At 38.6% G+C, this 27,346-nt stretch overlaps 1 long non-coding RNA gene across 1 annotated transcript in view; it reads left to right on the top strand.

The window, feature by feature from the left end:
- The window catches only part of LOC113478741, a 31,262-nt gene extending 5,737 nt beyond the window's left edge, over window positions 1-25,525 (top strand). The window contains exon 2 of the long non-coding RNA XR_003398131.1: window positions 23,982-25,525. This is a non-coding gene — a long non-coding RNA (uncharacterized LOC113478741). The remainder of the gene's footprint in view (window positions 1-23,981) is intronic.
- The last annotated feature ends 1,821 nt before the right edge of the window (window positions 25,526-27,346 follow it).

Below are 27,346 nucleotides of genomic sequence, written 5' to 3'. Positions count from 1 at the left end.
ACATGCACACAAGTTTTCTTCCAGAAAAACAGCTTCAGACATGTAACCTGTTTTTCTGCCAGCTACCTCTTAAAACCTGCTAGGACTAAACTTCAGAAGAACAGTGGTCCTTAATTTCTGTTTGTGGTCGAAGCTGGTTGCTAGCTTTTTGTTACCCTAAATGTTGGTCTTACCCGGTACTTGCTGAAGTCGCTGTCTCACTTGCAAGGCAGGGTCTTGCTTTCAGGCCCTGGCTTTCAGATTTGGGTAGGTCAAGTCAAGCCCTCTTCTCCCCTCTACTGAATTAATGGATGTAATCTTTAAAAAGATGCTTCCCTCCCTGGCCTTGTTTGAAAGGGAAGAGCAGTTCTTGTCTGAGGGGTCCTGGTTTTCTGTCTGCAGAAGTTCTGTCTGTCGGCCAGGAAGGAAGGAAAAGGGCAGGCAACCAGTGCTACTTGCCCATGCATGCTGTTTATGGAAATCATCTTTAAAATGATGGAGCAGCTGTTGGAAAAGGCACAATCCATCTGCCTACATATGCACTTGTTATGAAGAGAATACAGTTGATGATGTGAATGGAAAGCTTTCAGTACTGAGCTGCTGTTCCTACTCAAGTCACACTCAAAACTGTAAATTGTTCAGATATGTGCTTTAACTCTTTGTTTGAAAAGTGACAGTGTTTAATAGCTGTGCTTCTTGGGGAGTTTTCTTTGTTAATGATATGTGAAATAGGCATTATACAATGTGCTTGTTTTGTTTAAAAACACAGTGAAGGAAGATGAACTAATCCTGTAATTCTACAACAAATCTGAAATGGAAAGGATGATTCTTTTGAGTTGAATTGGGCATATAACTTTTTTCCTTCAAGCAATAATTTATAGACCAAGATGCATGAAATCACTCTTTTTTTTTCTCTTTTTTTTTTTTTTTTGTACAGATATGTACAGATTGTTCTGTTTTTTCCTAAAGCTTCAAACGGTTATAATGAAACAAATAAATGAACAAAGGATATGAGAAGGAAGCCACGTGCCTTTCAGTGACATAGTATTTTTCCAGATGATGGCTTGAGGCATCTTTTTAGCTGTGAATGTAAACATAGCTGCTTTTCTTTAACAATACTTCTCCTGATTTAATATGGATAGGCAGAATGTTGCTCCATTTCAGACTTCCTGTCATTGGCACTGATTTTTCTTGTGAGAAAATTGGAGGTGTTTCTTGTAATTTTCTGATTGTGTTGCTGAAGATTTTTTTTTTTTCCTCCCTTGTACGCCTTTTGATTAAATACCTACCTCCTTTGATAATTCAGAGCATAGAAAACTATCTCAAGAGCTTCTGCCTATAGCAAGGCAAGAATATCAGTGGAAGAGAGGGCTGTTGCTCAGACTTATTTTTTTTTTTGCAGCCTTCTTGGCATCTAGGTGTATTTCAGTCAATAGCTGGTCTTTCAGCATCTGCCTGGAGGAGCTCTGAGCCATTCTGTCCTCCTTCATTGCACATTAAAAAAAAAAAATAAATCTGGTTTTGTGTAAGGGCAGAGGATTTACTTTTAGCTCTCCAGGGTGCAGAGATCTCTTGTCTCTTTGCTTTCACCAGATCACTCATCTCTTTGCCTTCCCCAGACTCACCTTTATTCATTAGATGCAATTCAAGCTGCTTGCTTTTGTCTTTAAGGCCATCACAGCCTATACATGTATTAACTCTCACATCCAGTTGTCCTGTAATGCTATTCTCCATTATTGGCTTGAACTTTTTATATCTTTTTCAAACTTTTAAAAGTTTTTTTTCTCAATTTCAGAAATAAAAGGCTACTCAGTCAACAACCCTTCTAACTACTTCATTGTAGTAAAGCTTTGGGAAGAGTTTGTGCACTCTTCAGAAGGCCATAGGCTGTTAAGAGATTTTCTTACAAGATGGTACTCTTCTTTTTTTTTTTTTTCCCCTTGCCCTCATCACCTTCTGTATACTTTGAGAATAGGATTAATATTTTCTTACTGCATGTTGACTTTATAGAGTTGATAGCTGCATTTCTGATCTATGCTGCCATTTGTGGGGAAACCCGTTTTATCCTATGCAGAATGGTGAAAACACTTTACTTCCTGCAGACAGGTTTTCATCATTCTGCACAGCAACATGTGTATCCTTTATGTTCTTTTATATGTATTTGTATGTATATATGCTTGAAACTAGTTATATTAAGAATTCTACTATACAAGGCTGATATACTCTGCCTTGTATTTTTGTGTACATTATGTGTGTGTATTCACATCTGTACGTGTGTGTGTGTAACAGGGAAGGAGGAGACGAAAGAGGCAAATAGTAAACCAGCCTGGATTTTCTCAAATTTCTTAATACAATTAGCTTCAAGCATTCTAACTGTGTTTTATTTGTGACACTATTCCATGGAATATGTGCTCATCTGAAGCTCTTACTTGAAAATTATTGGTTTAAAAAAAAGTAAAGTAACTGAATATTTAGTCTGTTTACATTAAGAACAAATGCTACTGTTCCTTTGGAGCAAGGATCTTACTAGTGAGATCTGATACATGGAGGCTAGAATGAGCTGTGAAGTTCCTCAGTTTTGATTGTCAAAAGCTGTGTAACCTTGAAGCCATTCCACACATCTGATGCAGTTCTGGGTTTCATAGCAGTGATTAGTTCTATAGCTATAAATGCTCATCATAAACATCCTGAAATGTTTTCAAAACATAGGGAGGGGATTTTAACACCTTAAACTAAATGGTGTTAAAATAACAGAAAACTTACACGAGACATTTACAACAGTACTTACTATCTCATAGAATCACATAATGGTTTAGATTCGAAGGCAACTTAAAGATCACCTAGTTCCAACCCCCTGCCATGGGCAGGGACACCTCCCACTAGACCAGGTTGCTCAAAGCCCCGTCCAACCTGGCCTTGGACACTGCCAGGGAGGGGGCAGCCACAGCTCTGGGCAGCCTGTTCCAGTGTCTCACCACCCTCACAGGAAAGAGTTTCTTCCTTATATCTAATCTAAATCTACCCTCCTTTAGTTTAAAACCACTACCCCTTGTGCTATCACTGCACTCCCTGATAGTCTCTCCCCATCTTTCCTGTAGGCCCCCTTTAAGCACTGGAAGGCTGCTATAAGGTCTCCCCAGAGCCTTCTCCAGGCTGAACAACCCCAACTCTCTCAGCCTGTTCTCATAGGTGAGGTGCTCCAGCCCCCTGATCATCTTTGTGGCCTCCTCAGGATCTGCGCAAGCAAGTCCATATCCTTATATTGGCAGCCCTGGAGCTGAATGCAGTATTCCTTGAAACTGTACCTGCTCTGAGTGTCTTTTATGTGACTAGTGATGTCCCTTGAGACAGTAACTGGATCTTCTATATAATGCGTGGAAAGTAGTGAAAGGAAGGAAACTAGCTTAGGACCTAGACTTACAGGGCAGGACCCAGCTAGGAGCAGTGGGGAGAAGAGTATAAATCAACACTTGAACAGCCCTGCAGGGTTCACTCAGTGTCCTGTCTGCTAAACCATGATAAACCTTTTCCAGCTCTTTTCTAAGAAGTTTGCATGTATGGCAGCATCTTCATAAATATTTCAAAAATACAGGTCAGACCCATTTCAAATGGCTGTATATATTCTGCAGAGCTTGTTAGGTGAGGCCCAGGACTGTGACCTTGCAAATGTACAGCTCTGACCAAAGGTGGCCCTGGAAAAGGTATAGAAGCTATTTGACAGGTCACATAAATATAGGTATTTGGGAATCAGCTAAGTACCTCAAAAATTATTAATAGCTTATTTTCTGAGCAATTAAGCTACTTCACAAATAAACAACTAGGAATTAACATTCTGAAAGTAATTAAGGTGTTATCTTAAGGTTGATAAAACATTAGAGATGTGATTTCTCTGTCCCACAGTGGGTTTCTGTGGTTATCATTACCTTTGAATACTTTGTGAGGATCTAATTGTTTGTGAAAGTAGGAAATAATGAAAAGGATTTGTACTGCCTAACTTACAGCTGTGCTGTAGTTAAGTATGTCTGAGCTAGACTGTTTTACGCTTACGTTAATGATGGAGAGACCCTTTTTACAGGACAACTTATATTATTTATTTTAGATATATATTTAGGAATGGGATGACTTGTCCCCAGTTGGCCCTTCTTATTTCTCTCCTTTTATCTTCAAAGTCAGTCTAGGATAACTAGCTTAGGTGTGGGTATCTTGGCTTATAGAAGTCCATATGTGGTCAGATGAATACAATATTTTTCTCTCAGAAGAGGAAATTCAAAAGGTAGAAAGCTTTTGAACAACATAAGGTGAAAGATAAAGTATGAACAGAAAAAGCGGGGCACTTTGGAATGGCTTACTAAAATCTCACTAGTTATGGAAGAATCCACAATCAAGGGAGATAGTAAAGATAAAATGTCTGAGAATAGATGTGGAAATGGCTCTCAAAAATACTCTTTCCCTTCCTGCTGCCATCAGAAATCCCTAAATAGATGGCTGTCAGCTTTTATTCCATGAATATAAATTAGCAGATAATGAAGTAATGTATAAAATTAGTAAGAAAATGAAAGGGAGGGAGGTCAGCTGGATAATCAGAAAAAAAAATAATTTTAATTAGAAACAAAAGTATCTTTAATGTTGGTGCTCTGTGACCAGGTGAAAGTCAGTCACAGAGCAGTGGCTAAAGACAGCAATACTAGATAGATTTGTCATTCTTACAGAGGCTCTCAAATGAACAACAAACCACCAAAAATTAAAAATTTATTATTAACGCAATTAACTAGCTCTCTGCAAAAGTACAGGTTCAAACATCCGTGAGAGGAAAACAGAACAACTCCCTAGGGTTTAACAATAACCCAGAACGCGCTCTCACTCACCTGACAAGTGAGAACTCTCAACATCGAGGACCTGCTCAGGTCCGTGTCCTGACCCAAGTCACCTCAAGGAGTTTCCTTGGGCATTGTCCCGACCCAAGGGGAGAGTCCTTGACCGCAGTGTGCTGCTCCAGGGGACTCCATTGACACCCAGACCGAACCTGACCTGGAGTCAACAGCGGCTCCCACTGGCCAAAGGCCCCAGTTACCGTGAAGCCCCGAGAACAAAGGCAGCCCCGAGCTGCTGCACTGCAGCAGCCGAGAAGCCCTATTTTCATTGGGTGGGTGCACCTGCCACTGTCAGGTGTGTGGTTAAAAAGCTAGATTTTAGTCAGATACAAATGTTAATGGCATTCTTTCCACTTTAACAAGCCAGGAGGATGTTTAACAAAAGCTATTAAAATATGCCAGAATTTAGAAGATGCCAATAACTTGTATGATGAAGTTAGGGAGGAGTAATGTGAGAAACTGTGGACTTCTAATATAAACTCCAGATTACAGATAGAAACCAAATTGTGCTCAAGTTTAACTGGGTAAGTAGAGTTGTATGACTGCTTATAGACTGTCAGTTTGACATGGTTACTGAAATAGGACTTGGACCAAAGTAGGTAAGTGGAGTAGGTCAGACTGGAAAATGAAAGTCATCTACTGTATCTTTTTTTTTTTTAAATTTCATGTTAAATCAGACAGATTAGTAGCCTCATACAGACACCAGCCTTCATGATCTATTTCAGGATATTGGATTTGGCAAGCTAAACATCCTAATGGGAAAAAAAAAATTATATAGGAAAAAATATAATTAAAATGTATCAGAGGGATTAAAAATTGGTGAACACATTTAAAACTATAATTATCAATGAAGAATCATCATTAAGTAGTATGTTTCCCTGCAGTGTAGTTGTTTTATTTTTTTGCTCTTGAATTATCTAGAGGAAACCAGAAGTATTCCTGTTAGTTTACAAATGAATTAAATATTGGAAAGGTACAATGAAGATGGGAACAGGTCATATAGCAGTTTACTTGTATCACTTAGGAAGCAAATTGGTACTGTTTATCTTGAATGCAGCCAAAAGATATATACGTATAGATATGCATTTAGAAATCAGAAATTTAGGGTATGTTTATACTTGATTTTTCTGTTTGTGAAAAATCCATTGTAGGTGCATACTGGATAATGGGTTGAAGGGTTGTAAGAATATGTGCTTTTAAAAGGCAAAACAAAGATTTATATTAAATACTGTGCCTCCAGGATAAATTTATCTTATAAAAGTGAGGAGTTAGAAAAATTAACTGTGTAAGCCTGAGTGGTATTTTGTACTTCTCTCTAGCAGTATGTGCTTTGAGGATAGTCGGGCTGTAGCTATGACCTAGTACATAGCTTATGTGCTGGAAAAGTGAAGGCAGGGTTGCTGGCCTATTTCAAGGTAGTGGGCAGTGTTAGAAGATTGGGGGGTGGGGGTGGGGGAGCAGCATGAAGAAGGAATGTCTTGCTTGGAGAGAAAAAAAGCTGAAAATGGGGAAATGTGGAATGGGCAAACCTGGGAGAAAACAGTACCTTGAAAACAAGCACTGCAGATAATGCTTTTGAAATACCTAGGGGTTTTTTGTGTGGGTTTTTTTTTGTTTGTTTTTTTTTTTTAACTCCAGGTTTTGAGTTGAGCAGTTGAGCATGACTGTCAGGCCAAATATGTCACCAGTGTATCACTGACACATCTGATCAAGGCATTCCTGTGTGCTGCAGTGACAGGGTAGAAGCGACCAGCCCTGTGGGGAGTGAGAGTGGGGACAACAGCGTGGGAGGGATCAGCCTTTAACTAAAGGTGTCCATAAGGGCTGTAGCTTTGTTTTTGGGAGAGAGACTGGATGCTTGATGACTTCTGAAAATCAGGCCTTTAGGATTTATCTCCACGCAGCCAGCAAAGAATGCTACTTTTGTCATAAAATGTAGTCATACTGTTTGGACTCCTAAAGAGGATTTTCAGGGTCACCTTACAGGTTGTGTTGGATCGTATTTTTGAAAGGAGTAGAACCTGGCTATATAAAAATGACACGTTAAAAGTGTTGTTTGAGAGTTCAGAGAGTTGTCTGGCCTCAGACCTGAAGTAGCAGAGCTATGGATTACTTCTAACACTTCAGCCACCACTACAAGTTGAGGTTAACAGATCAAATTCCTAAGACAGTCAGTCTCTGATTCATCTTTTAACTGTTGTTCCAGGTCTTCCAAGTAAGCCAGATCCTCTACAGCAACAAGTGTTTCTACTTCTCTGAACATACTGAACAAGTAAATAAGTCCAGCAAAATCCAAATGCAGTTTGGCAAGCCAGGATACTGCTGTGGAAATACTTGCCAAAGTTGCCTTGGCAAAAGCTCTTCTCTGTTTTCAGTAGATTTGGAATGAAATCAGACAAGATCTCAGCGCTCTCTCCATGGGAACCTTGTGACTCTCTTAAATATTCCTACTACTAGGTGGATAGTGTGTAATGAGTATAGCTACAGAAGCACTGGGTGCAGGGTGGTTTCCTTGCACAGCATCCCTTGTCTCTGAGCTGTGGGAACTGGGTTATAGGAACATTAGCGGAATCATTCAGATGCTTGTTAAATAAATGGGAAAGGAGAACCATGTGTACTTGTAAATGGTACATTGAAGGGACAATACTTTCTCCAGTGTTTAAAAGTTAGTAGTTGTTCTGTCCAAGTCTGGCCTTGGTGAAGGTCTGATTTCTGTATACAAAACACAGTCAGGAGGACTTCTGGGTTAACAGCCAGGAGGTTAACAGTCTTTTCTTGGACACAAATCCCAGAAGATGGAAGAATCAAAGAATAATGGAAAGAAGTCTATGCTAATGCTCTCCAGTGTATTTTTTTTATTCTTGAAATTTCTTGTGATGCTGTTAGTAGCATAAATACAAATTAGGTGCTACTGTTTCAGTTCAGGCTGTTTGCTGGCAGTAGGGAGCAAATGATTTTGGGCAGTAGTTAAGTTTTCCAGGTATAGGTGATGATATGGGAAATAATATTTTTACACTTTGCTGAAATAGTGAGCAGGTAAAAAAGGAGAAAAAGATGATGGCAAACAATAGCATTGTGGGTGAGGGATGAATAAACTGCAGTCTAAAGAGAGCAAGAAAGTTGCCATGGAATTTGAAAGCTGTCACAGATCTTGGTTCCTCTCATGCTTATTTTTTCATTTTGTATTCCTGACTTGACAGAGTAGTATATTCGGGCTGTAGCAAGATGCTGGTGTGGCCACTAATGACTCCTAAAATGGATGTTAGAAGAAATGTACATGCCAAAAATTAGACAGCATCTCCCTCTGGAGGTCTTTAAAGGCATCTCTGTCTGTACGGGGAACTTTGTGCTTATTTTAGGAAGACTGCGTCGTTAAGTTCCTAAACCTTGGAATTCTTGATACTCCAGCTACTTCTACCATACCCTGCATGTTCAGTAAAAACACAATATATGGCAGAACCAGACTGGTCACTGACTGAATTGAAGAACTAACCTGTTCTGTCTGAGTGTGTTTTATGCACCATACTAAAGGAAAGTTGATTAAGGCAGTTCATGCAGGCAGGTTATACAGAAGACTTTGGCAAAAGGTTCTTGTCTAATCTTCTTGACTTATCTGAATAAAGGATCTAGGGAAGAAATTACATTTGGCTGCTTCTTTAGAAGATGGGACCCTAAAGAAGTGACTGCAAAAGCCAAATCTCTTACTGAGCATCAACATCCCAGTAATGGATATCCTGAGACTATTCTACAAGTGATAACTGCTATCTTGTCAATTGGCAAAAGAATAAAGGATCCTTTCTGTTCGTGACTGATGAAAAACATTTAAGTTTTATACTTCTGCGCCAAGTTTCTATGTGCGCTCTCTCTTCGTAGTCAGTAAAAAATTAATTGGTAGAGTCAGTGGAGCCTGGATAGCAGCCCTCTGGTTACCTGCCTAAACCTAGTACCAATTAGGATCTCTAAAGCGTTGGTAGAATTTGCATAATGCTGATGGATACAACCTGGGACCTGTGGGGTTTACAACAGAGGCAACTGGAAGTGAGGTGGAACTCCCAGGATGTTTAAACTGACAGAAGATACCTGTGTCTAGGTTACCTGAATTATACCTGAAGTGTCTGCTGTAGGATAAACTGTCTCTTTTTATAGGCTCTTTTGGCTTTAGGGGAGTTACATGGTTTAGATGTCTTATCAAGAGTTGAATCCTACCCTAAATGTCTTTGTTTTATTCTTCTTGAATCTGTAAATAGCCAGATGTACCTGTTTGGATAAAACCTGTGTAAGAATTTCCTGGAAGGATCAGGATTTTCATCTGACAATGTTGAAACAGCATAGTTCTTTTTATAGGAGCACACAGTGTTACATTGTGGTGAAGCATCAACAGTATTCAAAGATAATCTGGCATTTTATTCCCAGAGTAAGTCTCTTTTCCCTTGAGTAGGTGTCTCAGGATTTAGTATGGCTTTTATTCTTTTTTTTTAAACTATATTGTCTATTCTGTTTGTTATCTAATCCACATGAAAGTTTTTCTCTAGATCTATGCAGAACATGTGGGAACTTTGTAAAGTTGCTAACACTGCTTGACTTCTACCATCTGACAGCCTAAAGACAGGAAGCTAAAGGGTTTCAATTTCAAGATGGATCAAGCGGAGCGTATTGGAAACCTGTAAACAAGAAGCCTGATCTCCCCTCTTTTTCCCCTTAAGTCTGCACCATAGCAACTATCTACACAGAAGGATTTAATGTCTTGTATGAGGAAATCTGTAGAGAAGGCTTGTTGTTCTTTTGTTCATTTCTATCACAAAGATATGTTATACGAACATATCTGGTGCTGTCTTGGAAAGTTGGGTGTTTCATTCCTGGAAGGAACTGACTGCAGATATCAGCTTTGTTAAAAGATCTTATTTTTCTGTTATGCTTCCTTCCATGTCAGCATGCTGAATTGAGAATCCGATTGTAAAGGAGCTGTGAGCTCACACTGAAAAACTTGCAAGTTTTCTAATCTGAACATTTCTTCTTCTCAACAGGAAGGTCTGCAGGTTTTCCACGTTAGTTAAATGGAATTAAATTGGTGGCTTTAGGAAAAGGAGTATGTGAGTGTTTCAGTACAGAGTTTTAATAGTTAAAATTGGGAATGGAACACATTTTCACCTTGGGCATTTTGCAGTTGTTGCTTATAAGGATGGTGTTATTTTGGAACTATTTGGATTATTTTTTTTTCAGTATCACTGATTTAAGACTGGTTTAGCCCTTATACTGATCAGTATATGTATGTTAAGGGGAAGAAGGGGCAACTGTTTCTCATTAGGACACAGACAAAAAGCTGCAAGCCTATAATAAAGGTACGGAAACGTCTTCCTTGCAGTAGTAGTGTCAGCTGAACCCAGTTATAAGCCTGTCTACTACTCTTCTGTGGTTATACATGTTTATTTTTTCCACTGCCAACTGATTGATGCTTGTGAGGGTGCTTGCACAGCAGGGCTGAAGCTTCCATATTCCTGCCTGGGTGCTTCTCTTGAGGTGCACGTGATCTACCTTGCATTCAGAAGTGCTTATTGTCTACGACTTCTCTTGACTGTCTAGGTGTACTCATTAATTGTAGCTAAAATAGATTTAAAATGTTTCTAGGAAGGGTATTGATGCTTTAAGTCCCTCAAACTTCTGGCGCTGTCTTATGTCTTGGGACATGACTGATTAGACTCGGTCAGTGCTTGTTTTGCAGAGAAGTTTTCTCAACTGGTGGCAGTCTACACTTGCTAGGTGTATTGAGTTACAAGATATGCTCTCTGTTTTAGATACTGGTGAAGTGTCTTTGTTCCTAGGGATTCAGTAGCTCCTATTAAAACTTGTACAGTTCAACCACTAATGTACAGATACAACATTTTTGCTTTATAAGTAAGTAGTTTTTTAACTTTTAAAAGATGTTTCCATGGCTGCAGCAAATCTGTTATGTCATGTGAAGTATGAGAGTGGAAACACCATGTGCTAAAAACTGCATCATGAACTAAATCAGGGTTGTGACATACATCACATACTGAGAAATAGTTTGCATTGAGTTTCAGTTGCTTACTGAAAAGGACATCTGAAGGTATAAGTCCTCTAGCTTTCATTATAAGCAATAAATCATCTCTCTGATTTGATTACGTTTTGCCTTATGTTCCTAGTATTCTGCTTTAATTTACTGGAATTGATTTACTGGAACCAGTTTTCTCCTCCTGGGAGAGAACTATCAGCTGGTGGGACAAAAGTCTCTTTGAGCTGACCAAAAAGGTAACATACCTTGAATGCAGTAATTCTTGTAGGTTAGTATATATTATGTTTTTCTACTGTGATTTGTGTCAGATCTCGTTTTAAGTTTCCAGTCAGTTTGAACTTAATAAGGGTAAGATAAAATATTTGCATTTTAGAAAACAAGGTGTATGCTTTCAAATGTGGTCAGAGAAATTGGTATTGTTGCAGTAAATTCTGCTGCAGAAGATTTCTTTTATAAAGAATCTGAAGATACGTGATGTAAAACTGAACATCATTCAATCCTTGCTTCTACATTTATCATTTCAGAATGGAGAATTTTATTGTTTTAAAAATTAAAATCTGAACCTAACTTAACTTTCAACTTCCTCTTTGGTTCCTGTTTTAGCATCTCTTGACATTACTGTTGTGTTGGCAAGAGGTGTCATGTTGCTGGGCTCTTGAGAACAGAGTTTCCTGGCACTGGCATGAACAGCACCAGGACAGATAATTCTGTTATAAAGGGAGTGTATATGTTACCATGCTTCTTAAGTTCAGTTTTTGACCTCTGCTGAAGTGGCTAACAGTGATGACAGAATGGTTTCAGTGCAGCTTGTGCAGCCTGCTGGGTGGTGAGCAGGCAAATGTCAGTCACTGCAGCTCTTAAGAGAAAGTAGGGTATTTCTAGCTAGAAACATAAGTCAGGACAGAAGAGAAAGTAGACATCATGGCTTTTTCATCTCCTCGCAAGGCACTCTGGTTATTTTGTATAGCCTCTTAAGAAACAACCTCTGTGGCACTTGCCATCAGCCCTGTCTTTCGGTTTGTGCTTAGCATAGAAGGTAAAGTCAGGATGTTGCTGAACTCTGCCTAATATGTTAGTTCTTCAGATAAGACCCACAAAATTGCAGCACTGGTCAAAAATATCTCCAGAAAGGAAGTACCCAAACTACTTACATCCCTTTCTTCTCCCTTTAAGACTTGGCAGTCTTTCACTTAGCTTGGTCAGGAAGTTAAAATGGGGTGGGGTTGGAGAGGTCACTTGCATCAAGCAATCTGAAATAGTAGCTGCCTGCTCTCATCTTTAGCCAGGAAAGGCACAGGCAGAACTGTAGACAGTTGCTTGATTTTTCTGTTTTTTTAAATATTTTTCTCCCCCCCAGCTTCTGAGATTTCCTAGTGTTGTAAGACTTGGGAGAGAAAATAAAGCCTCTATCCACTGTTTGATGGTTGGGTCTAGAAGGGGTTTCTTGCAAATTACTTTTTGTGAGTAGCTATCCGCTACTTTTGTAGCAGAGAGAAGTTCTGGAGGTGAGTGGCACTATTCCAGGTTAGCACAATGATTCACAGCCCTGAGCAGGGCAACAGGATGCGATTTAGCAGCCTCTATGCGGGAGGAGGCACGGGAACTCTTCAAAACATTATTTCCATTGCCAGGCTATTTACTTACAAAAATTCTTATGCTGGAGTCTGTGTCTGCCCTTATCTTCTGCTGCTGACCCTTGAGTTTCTACCCTCCTGCTTCTTGGGTGGAGCCTGGATACCCACATTGCTACTGAAGCTTCTTTGCCTCCTGCTTCCTATCAGCCGTTTCTGTTGTAGTCATCAGGTGGGTTGTAGGGCTGGAATGGAGATAGAAACAAAAAAAGTTATGCATTTTTGTCTTATGCCTACTTGTCTTGTATTATTCATTGACCATAAGATGTTACAAGTTTGATGTAGGCAAAATGCATGTCAGGAGCAGCTTTCTGCCTCGTTTCTGTGTTAGTGACCGAGAGATTGAAACCACTTCAATTACCAGATGGACTGGGTTTTCCAAAAGTTTTAATTCTCATTAACTTTGTGAAGCTTAGAGTTGATGTTTATATATCATACTCTCAGATTATAGTTGTCTGTATTTATTTGTTTAAGTATAGGGTACAGTGTGTACTATTTTGATGATCACTGTATTGTTCTACTTCCTTAAAATAAATAAAATAAAAATAGACTATTACTTAGCAGCATGCTAAGTGTTGAAAGGTTGATGCTAATTAAATAGGGTTGTCAAAGTAGATGTATGAAGAATTACAGATGGTACAGAACCTTTGTAAATACTTCAGCTACCCTTGGCTTTAGACTGCCCAAACTTTGTGAAAATAGAAAGCTTTTCAGTACACTTAAAAATAATAATTAAAAAAACAGAACAAAATATTTTATATCGGCACTATTTGAGCCTGTCATTTGTACACGTATGTTAAGCAGCAAGAGGAGAGGCGGGGATGGAAATACAGAACTGTTGCTAAATTGGTACCTTTCAGTTTCTTTGTTCAGCATAAGATTTACTTCAACCACAGTAAAATAGATGTGGTTTTTAAAGAAACCTCCTTATGAAATAACTAAAAAAATGTACCAGTGTTTGACTAATGCTTAATTTACTACTTTTTCATAAAAAAAACCCAAAACAACCCACAACTGCTGCCTTTTTTTGGTGTGTGTTTTCCCATTCTTCTTTCGAACTATTTTTATTCCAAAGTATCTGAAACTCTCCTATCGGTGGCATTGCTGTTTCTGTAAACACTGTCCATGGGCTGGCTCCAGGACTCGTGTTTGTTCAGAGCATGAGTTGGGAGACTCCCTTCCAATGGAGGAAATGGGCCGATGTGTTAAGCTCTCTCTGGAGCTTGTTCACATCCACAGAAGCTATATCCTCTGTTCACATCCACAGAAGCTATATCCTCTGCAGGAAAACAGAGCTTGGATATGTGCCACTGTGTGTCTGTGATGTTAACGAGTGGGAGAAGCTGTGTGTTTGTTGCCTGCTTCGGCAGTAATCTGCTAATTCAGGGAAGGGGCAAGAAAACAAAGTGGAGTTTGATGAAATTCAAATGTGACACTTAATCCTGTTAGTGCACAGAGGGAAAAGCTTTGTGTTGCATGGAGGGGAGGGAGAGGAGCTATTGAATTTACCTGAAATCTATGCATCAGGAAGAACCAGATCAAATGGGATCTGGATCCATGCCTTGTTTCAAATACATAGTCTTTGCCAAACAGAAACCTCAGCTGAGTTTCTGTAAAACTGAAGCCCTGCTTGTTTTCATCCCGCAGCAACTGTTGTTTAATACAGATGAGCAATTTGATCTTCTTGGGTTGCTCACATACCATAGTGATGAGCCTCACAGAAATACTAATAAAGTTTTAAGTTTACTGCCTATTTAGGAGAGAATAAAGTATGTTCAGGTGGGTTTTGTTACTATCTTTATGTTCAAGTGGTGAGTTTAAATCCTTTTTTTCAGTTTCAGCGTTGCTGCTTCAGCTAATACCTGTTACTGCTCTCAAATTTTTTTCTTTGTGGTTGCTGATTTGACATTCTGAGCCTAAAATGAGTTAAATGACTATAAGCTGTCATCAGATGTTCAGTGTACCACAGCACGTGGTGGTGCTCAGCACAATTGTTTGTGAGATCCCTGTTGTAGTTCTGGATCACAGTGGGTAGATGCACCGAGGAGAGCATGGGGCAAGGCACCACTGATGGGGCTGGTAAACCAGTAACACCAGTTCGTTGCTTAAATCTTTTTTTTTTGTAGGCAAGGTGAAGAGGAGAGGGGGAAGGAGGACTGAGAGGCAGGCTATGGAGTTGGAAATTGCATTTCTTCTAAGACACAACGTAGAGGAAAGCACAAATGAGGCTTCATAGAAATTGTAACCTGGGGGGCAGAGGCTGGTATCATGTGATAACTGGAGGTAGAGAAGATGGCTTAACAGGAAAGAAGGGTGATTGTAGACCTTCATAGGCCTAGTAGATGATCACAGTAGCTGCCATTTGATTCAATGGAGGAGGAGTAGCCATAAGAGAATGTAAAAGGATGACTTCTTAAACTATTCTTTCTGGTAGTAGTTTTCTGAATGTGTTACAGTCACAGCAAAATTTTTGTCTTTCCTTCATGGGAGAACATTGTGTAAAAGTGAATCTGGAAGAAGAGTAGTCGCTGGATGGGACAGAAATGTAAGGATCTGCAATTTAGATTTTAAGCATAAAGAATCTGCAAGGCTGGGTGTTTGGCTGGGTCTGTGGAGTTGCAAGTATTAATGACGTGTTTGAGTTGGCAGATGTATTTTTCTGAAGTGATGGAGAGATGAAAGAAGATTTCATATGTACCATTGGACACAGTTTTGGAGTAGAGCCAGTTTTCCGCACCATGTTCACAAAGGTGGCAATTTTTTTAAAACTGCAAAGGAGGTCACCCCAAGACTGGATGTCCAGAAGAACTTTTCAGATCTCCCCTATCAGAAGATCCTCCATGCGTTTTTAAAGTGAAGGAAAGAAAAAATACAGTAGCTGAATAAGAGAGCTATGTCTAGCCTGTCACAGAAAAGATGATGGACAACTCAAAATACACGGGGTTGGAATAGTGCAAATATATTTGGACTTTGGCAAGAACACTGTTAGCTAAGTTAATCTGAAGAAGGTCTAGAATGGAAATAGAAAAGTGAAACTTGAGGCAACTACTGTGCTTGGAGATTAAAAGAAAATCTGGGTAGTGTATAAAGAAGTGAGGAGATTGAAGGATCTAAGATGGGGAAAATAGCTGAAGGATGGAGATTCCCTAATAATGCATACTTTTCTGTAAAACTTACATGTAAATCCTTAAAAAGGGGTATCGTTATAAGCAAATGAACCAGAAAGCTACTTTAACATGGTTGTAGTAACCTTAAGCATTAGCAATAGGAAATGCTTCCTGCATTGCTTAATTCTTGCTCAGTGAATTAATAGCACTCTTAAACCAACAGCAGCAAGAAAAATTGACTGTACAAGTCATTCAGGTATTGTGCCAAACCTCATTCTTACTTGTCTATGTGAAAATGACAACGTTTCAGGTTGGCAATTTCCCTTTCTTAAAGCCATCTTTATCTAGAATTTTTTTCGGTAGAGGAAAAAGGATTCATCCGCCATACTCCATCTGCTCAGTCATGCAAACACTGCCTTGTAACTATTGAAATGCCAGCCTCTATCAAAGTCTCACAGCAGCTTGAATGCCATTTGCTACAGTTCATTCATCAGCAGAGCTAGCTGCCTGGTGGGTGTAGAGGAAATGTTAGAGTCTAGTTGAACATAGTTTAGGTAATTTAGAGAAGGACACAAAACCCCTTTTGATGCTCAAGGGTAAACTTTTAATTTAAAGATTTTAGGAAATGAAGTTGTGCTAAATGTGTTAAATAATAACTGACTGTAAGCTTTCTACTCAAATTTTGCTGCTGATGTGAAATCTTAAGTACGTTTAAGTGCGACTTTGCAGTTTTGTTCCTGTAGAAACTGAAATTCTTATTTACCTTCCCAAAACCTTTAAAGAGGTTATATTTCCTGGGGAAAGGGGGCTGATTATTCAGTTGTTATGGCATAGTGTGCAAGCTGGCTGTTGAGTCATGTACTCTTGATGCCAGTAATGTTCTTGAGATTTTCTGAAGAGAGAGTGACTGGAATATAGTACTTGTCACCTGGGCATATCAAACTCAGACTGAGCAAGTGGCACACATAAAACTGAGTCACTTGGGATTGGTTTTTGCATGTTTTATATGTGCAACAAGTGGGGAAAAAATGACTTGCAGAAGGGCGGTTGTAGAAACAAGTGTTTACGTGTAGAGAATTTGAGGGAGAGAAGTTAACAGAGAGAAACTATGAGCCTCAAGGGTCTTTGTTACAATTAGAGCTAAGACTCATGAATTAAAAATTCCAGTTTAGAGAGTGCACATAAATTACCTCTTGTTTTAACCTGACAAAGACTTGCAGTTGTATGGAACAAAATAGGAATTGTGCAAAGGTTTCCTGATGAAACTCAAAAGCAAGGTGAAACATGCTTGTAGGTTTTATGTTTAATTAAGCACTTAGTCAGGTTTGCAACAAGACTTGCCTTCCCTCCTGAGTCCATGATCAGACTGCTTCAAGAGAAACTTCTGAGACTATGTAGCTCGCCTGAATTGGAGGGAGGTTCCAGGGCTTAATTTAGGTCTGAAATCAGAGGTGTTCTTCATTTGGATGTAATTTTGTAGCCATTTTAAGTGGTTTGGGGGTTTCCTGTGAAGTTATTTACTTCAGATTCATTTATTGTGGTTGCTGCCTCTCAACTACTAGGTAGTTTGTACTCCATCTCCCCTTCAGAATTACGTAAGGTAAATTTTCTGGGATGCTGTCTGCCTCTCTGCATTTTATTTCTCCTTTCCATATTAATATCCAAGTTGTCCAGCATCAATATTAAGAAAACATAAATGCTCCAAAAAAGCCTCTGTGTATCTGTGGTTTTGCTGCTCTTCCGATTTTACTCAACTTGAGATATGAAACCATGCAAAAGAAATCTAAGAGTGCGGTAGGCTTAAAACTTATCAGAGCTGTGCTAAAAATACCCTATAAGACATGACAGAGATGTTTCAGTAAATTCATTTCCCCTAGCCATCAGCCTAAAAAGTTTAATTTCTGTTCATGTTTTTTAACTTAACATAAAGTTTCTTTTAACTAAATAAGTTTTGAAGTTCTTTATGTGGACTGTAAGAATATATATGCACGGAGTTGACTGAATTTGCTAAGAAAATTTAAGAGGTTTTTTGTAAGGTCATGCAATAAGCAAGTGTTAAAACAACAAGCCCGGTTTCTTAGATTACCCTGTACCTGAGAAATTAATTAAAACCAAAGTTATCCTAATTTAAAATTCCACAGGTCAATGTATGTTTGTTGTTTTGCTTACATGCATCTTTTTCACAAAATAACAATTGGAATATCATCAACATTCAGTGGTTCTATGCAAAGCAAAAATGACATTAGTTAGATTTCTTAATCACTTGACAATTGTTTTCCTGGTTTCTACAAATTCTAGTGTTCTCTTAATACATCTTTTTGCTTCAGAATAAGACTTGTTGGTTGTGGTAAGGACAGAAAACGATCTATAAACTAGCAAAGCTGGGGGGGGGGGGGAGAGTGGTTTAATTCCTTTTTTGATTGTTTTTAATCTATGCCCTGATTACAGTAAATCCTGCACTTTAAGTAACCTGTGAAACTTCTGTAGTTATTAGCTTTAGTAGCAAAGTATGTATCTGAATTTGGACAAAATGTTTTTGTGCAACATCTGTATTGCTGAAACAATTTTTTACCACTGAGAAACTAAATTTTTATGTTTATTTGCACGAGGAAATGAGATAAATTTTGCTGTTAGAATTTTCTGAGTAAAATTACCTCAGCTGGAGATGCTTTGGAGACACTTTTCTTACAAACCTTGCAGAAAATACAAGGGAAGGGGAGAAAGTGGAGGAAACCTCTGCTGTAGCACGAGGACAATCATGCTAATGCTTGTTTTGCAGAAGAGCTTTATTTGATTTAGCAACCTCATTGCTAAATATTCCCCAACACTTTGCAGCATAATCTAAGGAGACTAAAGCTATTTAGGAACAGAGGGAATGTGAATGTGTGGGGCAAAGACGTGTGCCATAGCTAGAGAGTCTGACAAGTGTGACAAAGGAGGGCATTGAACCTTAATTAGAGATTATTTAATATGAAGCCTTGTTCTTGATGTCCTGCAGCAGTAGAAACTGATGCCTGTTCTTACAGCTTTGTATTTAATTTTTTTGGACGTTGATAACATGCAAATGAGATCATATGGCAGGCCCCAGAGGCTGCTCCTCCATATGGAAATGAGACTTTCTATTTCGTGTGACTCTTTCCATTCAGGACTGATGGCAGGGCTGGATTTGTGTACCCGGACAGCCGGGTGTGTGTGTGTGTGTGTTAAATAAATCAGCTTGGAGTGGAGGGTTGAACTAGCAATTCTCTAGACTGTACTGACATCTGGTGGCAGTTTATGTATTTATATAGTATTGGAAATGTTTCTTATTCAAAGATGAGGCAATTGCTGATCTGCTTTTATATTTTCCACTGTGTTTTATGGCTCCTATGTGGTGGCCATTCTTCTCAAACTATGTTGCTTTTGAATCCCCGAAGGGGGGGAGGGAAGTGTAAAATTGCTGAAACTAATGTTTCTTTTAGCTAGTTTAAAAATTTACTAAGTATTTTAATTTGGGGGTTTTTATTTATTCTGTGTGTGTCTTAGAGCAGTTACATGGAAAAGGAAACTTTTTTTTTCCACTTCCTTTCAAAGAAAAGCTGCAAGGCTTGTGAAGGAAATGAATGAGAGTTTCCTTTCTTCAAAACTGAAGGCACATGCAGTTGCTAAGAGGAGAGGCCTGAGATCCACCTCCATTTTTAGGTCTTCCTCATCAGACAGAGACCCTGGGCTTCCTCCTTATATACCCAGATATATAAGTGCACATAACCAAAATGTAACACAATGATCAGGACAGGAAAAAACATAAATTCATTGGTGGCATGGGCTTGAAGTGATCTTATAACCATGCCAGGGTTTTTTGAAGAAGGTCGATAACAAATCATTGTTATCAGGACCAGAAGGTGTTCACTGAAGCTGCGTGCCCTTCCAGAAGCAGGCAGGTGAGAAGAAAAACTTGGCAATTTTGAGGGAAATGCTGTTCCATGTAGTAGGAGGATATCAGAAATGAGTAGTTTGTGGTCTTCACAGCTACCATGTAAGGATGAAGACATATGAAGGGGGATCCACCAGACTCTAGCAAAGCTCTGAGGATGCTTGCCACTTTGCCTGCTTGTTCCCAAGTCCAAATCTCAATCCTTACTTCAAATTGTCATGACTGTTGTGCTTTAGATGTTGCTAGTTGCTTTTTGATGTTGGCAGGTCAGTGGAAGAGGTAATTTGGGATGTATCTCCATGTGCAAAGACCACACAGTCTTTATTCCAGGACTCCACCAGGCAAGGAAGGGAGAGTTTTAAATACCTTAAAGTCTTCTTTGGTCCTGCTGCTTTTTAAGCTCTCTATTCAGGAGGGGGATACAGCACAAGTATTTTACCCCTCAAGTAGGTCACTGCAGGTGGATCAGGTAGCCTCTTTGTAGGCAGATTAACCTTTCCTGTGTGCATTATAGAATAATTTTGAGGAAGGTTTTGGAACTTTTTTCATTTGTAAGAGGCAGTGTAAGAGGGCTTACCTTGTAAATAGTGCCTCACTTGTTTTGCTAATGTCATAATATTCTTAATGTTCAGTGATACTTTGCCCCATTTTCATGGCCTCTAATGCGGAGGTAGCAGGAAGGTAAGCTTTTTTCAGAGGGCCATGAGTACATGGAAAGCAACAGGATGTCAGCTCATCTGACAAGGCTGTAAAGGTGTTATACCTCACACTTTATATTTCTCCCTGTTTACAAACTCTGAGTCATTTTTCTTTATTTTCCAATCATCTGTTGTTGGATGATATAATTGAGTGATTCCTGACTCTAACAAATATTCTGTAAAGTGAGCAGTGAATAATTTGTGTATGTTGGCACCCAACTTCTTGTCATCACAAGAAATTAAATATCTAACTTGCTAAAAAGGGAAGAAAATAGATTTTCTTTTCAGTTCTTTCCTTTCATGCTTTGTTGTGAAATGAAAGTGAATGAATGACTGCAGTCTCTTTATAGTGTGGACTGTATTGTGCAATTCAGGATCTCTTCCTTCCAGGTGACGGCAGCGCAGTACTTCAGTTGGGTTTGGGGGATTGTTGGTTTTGGTTGTTGGGCTCTATTCTCTTAGCACCTACTTCTTTTGTAACTCTCTGTATTATCTTTCACAGTCATATCCCTCAAGTGTAAGATAGCAAAGCCAAGGGAGGGAGAACAGATTGTAGGATCAGCTAAATAACTGTTTCACTAATACCTTGCCACTTGGAAATCTGGGGGAGGAGGCTTTTTTGCAGCAGTTTATCCTTACTGTTGTGATAGTTTTGCTGAGACCATGATCACCTGTTGGCCATCTGTGCAGGTAGTGCTTTCCCTTAACTCCCTCAGCTGCAGAATTTTAGCCCAGTTTTGGGCAGGACTTGCTGGCAAATCACATGCTTTATATCTTCCCAGACACCTACAGAAGGATATGCTTTACAATGAAAGCTGGTGGGTTGGGGAGTTTTTTGCTGCTATCTGGGTACCTAGACATAGAAGAGGAACTGTGCCTAGCAATAGCGGGCATCTGTTTTGGCAAAGGGATGTAATGTATGTAACTTCCTACCCCTCTCCAAGTATCTCACCTTAGAAGCATCATTCAGAGTTCATAAATACTGGTAAAAATAAAATACAATCTGAAATGGCTTGGAAGTCAAAGTCAGTCAATAGAGAAGCAGAAGAAATATAGCAGATCTGTGCTTAATGTAATCATTTCATTGCTGTCATGTTCTCTTGTTGCTTGTTTTGAACGTAGACCCTTCAGGGTGTGAATTACTGTGTTGAATATAAATGCAGTTCTTACCAGAAGATTTCCTTAAATTGTTTGAAGTTGTTACAGCTATTTGGTGGGAAGAATATCTGAAATATATATGCAACACTGACTTTTAAAGTACTAAGTCAGTTGTCATTCATTTAAATACGGAAGCTGAAGAATATGTAGTAAGCCTCAAAAGAGTTTGCAATTCCATAATAGTATGAGACAATAATATTTTGCTTAGTTCTTATTCTGATTTTTCTTGCTCTGAATTTCTGGACTGTTTTTCCTTCATCTATTTGAGTATTTCCTTGTCAACAAGGGAAATGATGCAGTGACAAGTTTTCTTCCTTTGTGTGCTGACAGTATGTTGCCTGTTTATCACTGGCTCTCAAATTTTCTTAGATATGAGGCCAACAGTTCCAATAGTTCATAGGCTTATTTTGAAAACAGAATTCTTTCTTGCTATAGAAAAAAGCCAAAGCAGGCATTTTGGGTTTTTCCTGCTACTTACCTTTTTGCAAATACAATATGTGCTCTCTGAATTTACATAGTTAGGGTTTTTTTTGCCTTAGGGACATATTGGGTTATTGGGGAGAGGATGTAATTTTTTTTGTTTCCACTTATTTTCCATGTATTAAACTTTGGAAAACTGTTTTAATGTTAGAGGGTCTGACATAGGTTAACGTTTTCAAAGTCAACTGTCTGATTTTAAGCTTTGAAGTTTCAATTGTACAAAGAAAATAAAATATTAGTAAATAGATATTCTAACCAACAGTAATAAAAGATGCAAATCAAGATGATGTCAAGACTCATCACTTGAATATGAAAAAAAATTCATAATAGCTCTGAGAAGACCAAAATAGGATCTGTTGACAATAGAAATATCAGATGTCTGTCTGCAAAGCTTGAAAGTACTGTGGTAAAGTCAGAGACCACCACAATGCTGTTTTCCTGCTCTCTTGTAAAGGGTTGAAGTGCCTTCTGCAAATTACTTAATCTGGAAAACCTTGAATGAGAAACACAAGGTCTCTAGCAGCTGTTCATGTGGGACTTTGAAGCTGGCCTTGCCTCCAGCAGGGGCTGGGACTAGATGATGTCCTGAGGTGTGTTCACACCTGGGTTATTCTGAAATGTACTTTTTTCTTGCTCTATGGGTGCAGCTCTGTGATTTTCTTTCTGCACTTTTTGCTCTCGTTTCTACTGCTGGATACTGTTGAGCCAACACCAGGCCAGTCTGTTTCTCGCAGGGTTACCTGTCACTCTGACTTGGCTGCTTGATTAAAGGACAGGGATTTCCCTCTTTTGATGTGTGTTTTAGATCCAATCCGTGGCCTCTGTCAACATGTAAAACTGGTGGAGTGTTTTCAGGAAAAATGCATCTTCCAAGTGCAGAACTAGTGTAGATTGTTTGGCTGCTGACCAGAGAGCTGTTTATTCAGGACAGTTTGAGAAGGAAATACTTTATTTCTTGCAAATTTTGTCTCCTTTGCCCTTGCAGTTCATATTTTGTATCAGACCGGAAGGTGAAGCTGATCTGTGCCTTCAGATTTATTTTAACTTTTCAGGCTCCTGCAAATATCTAGACCTTATGAATAGTAAAGTGAGGCATGCAATTACATAGTCTCCCTCTTTCCCCCTCCTGTTGCTGTAGTTCTTTATCTTGACCCAGTGGGATCCCCAGTGGGGGATTTTGTGACTGCACAGACTGGGCTTTTAGATATGTGACCTGATTTTCAGAAGTACTGGAATAAGATACAGGTAATGGTGGAGAAGAAAATTATACAATTACTTTGGTCCAACTGAAACATAGTTTATGCTCAAAGGAAAGCTGTTTCTTCAAAAGCTGGCCAATATACGGTGCTCTAAATGGTGCTAATATAACAGTGAGAACAGTATTAGTATTGGGGCAACCTTTCTATGCATTAAACTCTCAGATAAATCTCCTCTGCCTTTTCAACAGCAAATTAACTCCTTAAAGCAAGTTGCTGTGATTTTTTGTAAGATGGTTCAGGACCCCAGTTACTTGCACTTTTTTTATGTGCATTGTTTTTTAAAGAAGAAACTATTAATAATCTTGTCCCAAAATGTTTCTTATGTTGTACTAAAACCTGTTTAAGTGGAAATTTTTCTCTTCTGAGGATTTTGGCTTTTGTTCTACATGAGAAACTTTTTGTTACTTAGAATTAGATTCTCATTTTTTAATTTTGTTTTTTCCTCTTCCCTTAGAGGTGTTATATTTAAGGAAACTGAATACTTAATCTGTTTCTGAGAGGAAAATATAATTTCAAGCACACCTAGACTGCTGTTAAGTCATCTGTTGTTGTATAACTGAACTCTTAAATTTGCCAAGCCGTGTCTTTAAAAGTATCTTTTACCTTAGTGTTCCAAAGTGTCCCAGAACCATCATTCCTCTGGTAAATTAAAATAAGCCATATATCGTAGGCATTCCTCTAAGCCAGCACTCTAGGATATTGCTTTTAAATTGTGTTAAAAAGCTTCCAGTCCTTTGGAAAATTACATGATGGCGCTTACTTGTGGAATGCAAATACAGTTTTTCTGCTTGATTGTTTGTTTGCTAGTGTATTTATGCACACATTAAAATGGTGAATTCTCTTTTTTTCTGCAGACACAGCTTCAGGACATCTAGGAGTACTTTGGAGTGAACTGGCAGGAAGCCTTGCAATACCACAGTGGCAATAACAGTGGCTGTCCTCTGGAGATGCTGAAGCTCAGCTTGATTTTGAACTTTTCTTACACCTCCCAGCTTGTACACAAAGGACTTAACGTTGATTTGGATTTATATGGTATAAAATGAATGGATATGGGATTTTTTTCCCTCCCTTTGCTTGACATCTGCATGTTTCTGTCAATCAGCGATGAAGTGTCTACTAGGTCTGCTGACATTTGGTTTGTTTTCAAGATCTCTGAGTGACAGGTACTGTAAACATCCTACACTCTCAGCTGTGGAAACTAAGAAAGCTGGGAGAAGGCTGTTTACTCTCCCTGCCTTGGAAGTCTTCGGGAGGACAAGGATTCAATATAGTGAGCTCTGTGTTGATTGTATTTCTGACAACCTGTATTTCACATTTTGTGTTATGGTGTCAGTAAACAAATAATAGCGTTATGTCATCAGTATCTCATGTTCTGACCGAGGTCAGAAAGGCCTTACAATACATTTTAGCTGCACTGCTGGCTTAAGGGAAACTTAAATAGTAGCAATAATATGTTACAATACTTTCATCCTTAAGCAGTGATTAAAACAGACCTGTTGCACTGTTTGTATATGAGTGCTGGTACATACAAATTACAGTGTAGACATCCTCAGGTTGACACATCAGTAGTGTATTTAATCAAAATAATCCTTAAATGTTTGGTTCTTGTTTTTCTGATTCACTCTATTCTCGTTTCCTACTCAAAAGGGCTAGAAATAGAGGTCAGAAGGCAAAAAGATTCTAGAGGACTTCAAATTTCAGGTTTTTTGGAAGAAATTCAGAGGTGTCAGCACTGATTAACTCTATTTCTAAACTAATAGAATTAAAGATACAGAGGTATTTACCTTATGTTTTCCACTTGCTGTTCCCTGCCACTTGCAGCCAAGACTATTATTCTTTGTACTTTCTCCTGGCAGTCTTCCTCTTTCCCCTTGTGTTTCTTTTATTCTATTTGCTGTTAGCCAAGTAGAGCTTCTCATTTTAAATGTAGAATAAGCTGGAAAAACAAAAATCTTTCTTTTAAATCCAATATACTGCTGGCATGATCTAAGTCCTCATGAATTTTAGTTTTGTAGCTCTTCTTAAGCAGTGACTTTGACAGAAAGGATGTCGTTGGGTTTTTTCTTTTTTTCTTATTTATGGGAGGAGACACCTTTTGTGCTTTCTAATAATTTTTTCATAATACAGTTGAATTCAAAGATCACCTTCTCCTTTTGCAATAGCATTCTTATGTCTTCAGATTGTGCTACTTCAGCTTTTTAGCAAAGGCATTTAAATATCAAATCTTTGAAATAAGGGCTGTTCTAAGAGTAAGTCTCTGGGTTTGGAAAGTGATGTGGGTGGGAAGACAACAGGAAAATGGTAAAAGATCATTTAATGATTTGAAGTAGTACTTCTACCAAATGGACAAAAAAGCTAAAAAAAAAAATATTAAAAAAAGTAAATCAGTTATTTGAAGCAATAATAATTTTTAAGGCTCTGACTTGCCTTCCTTTTGGAAAAAGGAATTCGAAGGGAAGCCAGTCACAGGGCCCTTCAGTGTTGTAGCCAAGGTGTAAGTTGATGAGTGAAAAGAAGGTTGAGAACTGGCTGTGCATTAACAAACACCAGCACTTCAGGTTTGTGGGGTTTTAACTCATGATTTGTGTAGTAATTTCTAAGAAAAGCAGAGTTAGCCTCATAAAATGATCATTTTAAGGAGATATTAGCTGTTCGGACTAGTCAAACGATAGAGGGTAGTGTTTCCTAATACACATGGTTCCTTTGGCAGAGAGATATTTCCAAGGGTGATGGAGCACACAGTTATGTCCTCTACTTGACAATACTGATTGTAGGCTATGCTGTCGAGCAAAGACAACCTCCTGAAGGGAGGTAACATTTTTATATTCTTATTTAGAATTGCTTTAGGTTTGGAATCTTTTTTTTTTTTGTCAGTTGGAAAAACTTCTCTATATTTAGTGTTACTTATTTGTGAATTTCATAGCAAAATTCTATCTTCAGTTTCATCAGTGTAAGTTGGAACTGTTGGAGTCTCTCATACATTCTTCCTTGACCATGCTTTCCTGCCCTTTTACTTGTGTTGACATTAATGTTTGTTTAAACTACAAGCTAATTCAGTGACTTGACCCTGCTGAAAACCAAATAAGCAAAACAGCTTTTATGTGGATCAGCTGAGTAATGGTTTACTCCACTACCATGCTGTTGCTTAAAATGCTACTGAAAATGCCAATTCCTTCAAATACGGCCACTTTTCTGAAGAGCTTGAACAGAGTTTATTTTAAATAGATTATGAAATCCTAAAACAATAAAATGGTAAAATTACAGGATTTTGTATACTTTTGTATTTTATTTGATATTAAATTTTTCTGTTAATGCGGTTTGAATGCAATTGCAAACGTTGCTAAAAAATTCCAATTAAATTGTTTTAATTAAATTTTGGGGGGTTTTGGATGCTGTCTGTGCTTCTCTTTGAAAGATTTGTTGGTAAAGTCAAATAGCAAAATTGTGTTGGTAATAGGGAGCAACAAGTAATTTTGCTACTTCCAGACCGTTAATTGTAAAGGTATCATCAGATGTACTTGTACCATACTGAGCAATGTATAAATTGCATTATTTCTAGATCACAGAGTTATTTTCCCTTAGGTATCACTTGCCAAGCCAAAGACTTCAAAGAGTTTAAGATTCTTTCCAGTCTATCAATTAAACATAGAGCTTTCCCATTGTAAAAAAGCATACAGGGCTGTTTCAAAAGCCTGTTGCCAGTAATGAGTTTTGGATTGGGTCCATGGAGAGGTAACCTGGATAGCTACCAAAGCAAGTCATCTGTGGGAAATTGCTGATTGTGGGCATGGGTTGTTGTGTTGTTTTTTTTTTTCTTGAAGGGTAGTTCTGCTAAGATGCAAAAGTGACTTGCTCCAAGTGATTCTTGGCACCACCTGGGGCAATATCATTCTTGCATGTTAAGCTCAACATGCTGTATTGACTATGGTTGGGGGGTGGGTGTGGGTGTGTTTGGGGGTTTTGTTTTTGTTATTTTTTTAAAGGAGGAAGAGGAGGATATTTCTTATTATCATGTGTCCTTATTTCTAAAGTTTAGGTATTGTAATTTTCTCCCTCTAAACTCGTAACAGAGAAGTTGAAGCAGAACTTTTTTCCTTTTTTTTTAAACTACGATTTTGATTACATAGTCCCTCTAGGTAATTGCCTAACATCCAGTTTTGGTAATATAAGGAGTGACTGTGGGAAGAAAGAATGTGTGGTAGTCCTTTGGGCAGAGTTG

This window comes from Athene cunicularia (genome assembly GCF_003259725.1).
Source record: "Athene cunicularia isolate RWA chromosome 3 unlocalized genomic scaffold, athCun1 chr3_part1, whole genome shotgun sequence".
NCBI classification, from domain to species: Eukaryota; Metazoa; Chordata; class Aves; order Strigiformes; family Strigidae; genus Athene; species Athene cunicularia.
This window is presented reverse-complemented; position numbering and strand designations above follow the sequence as displayed.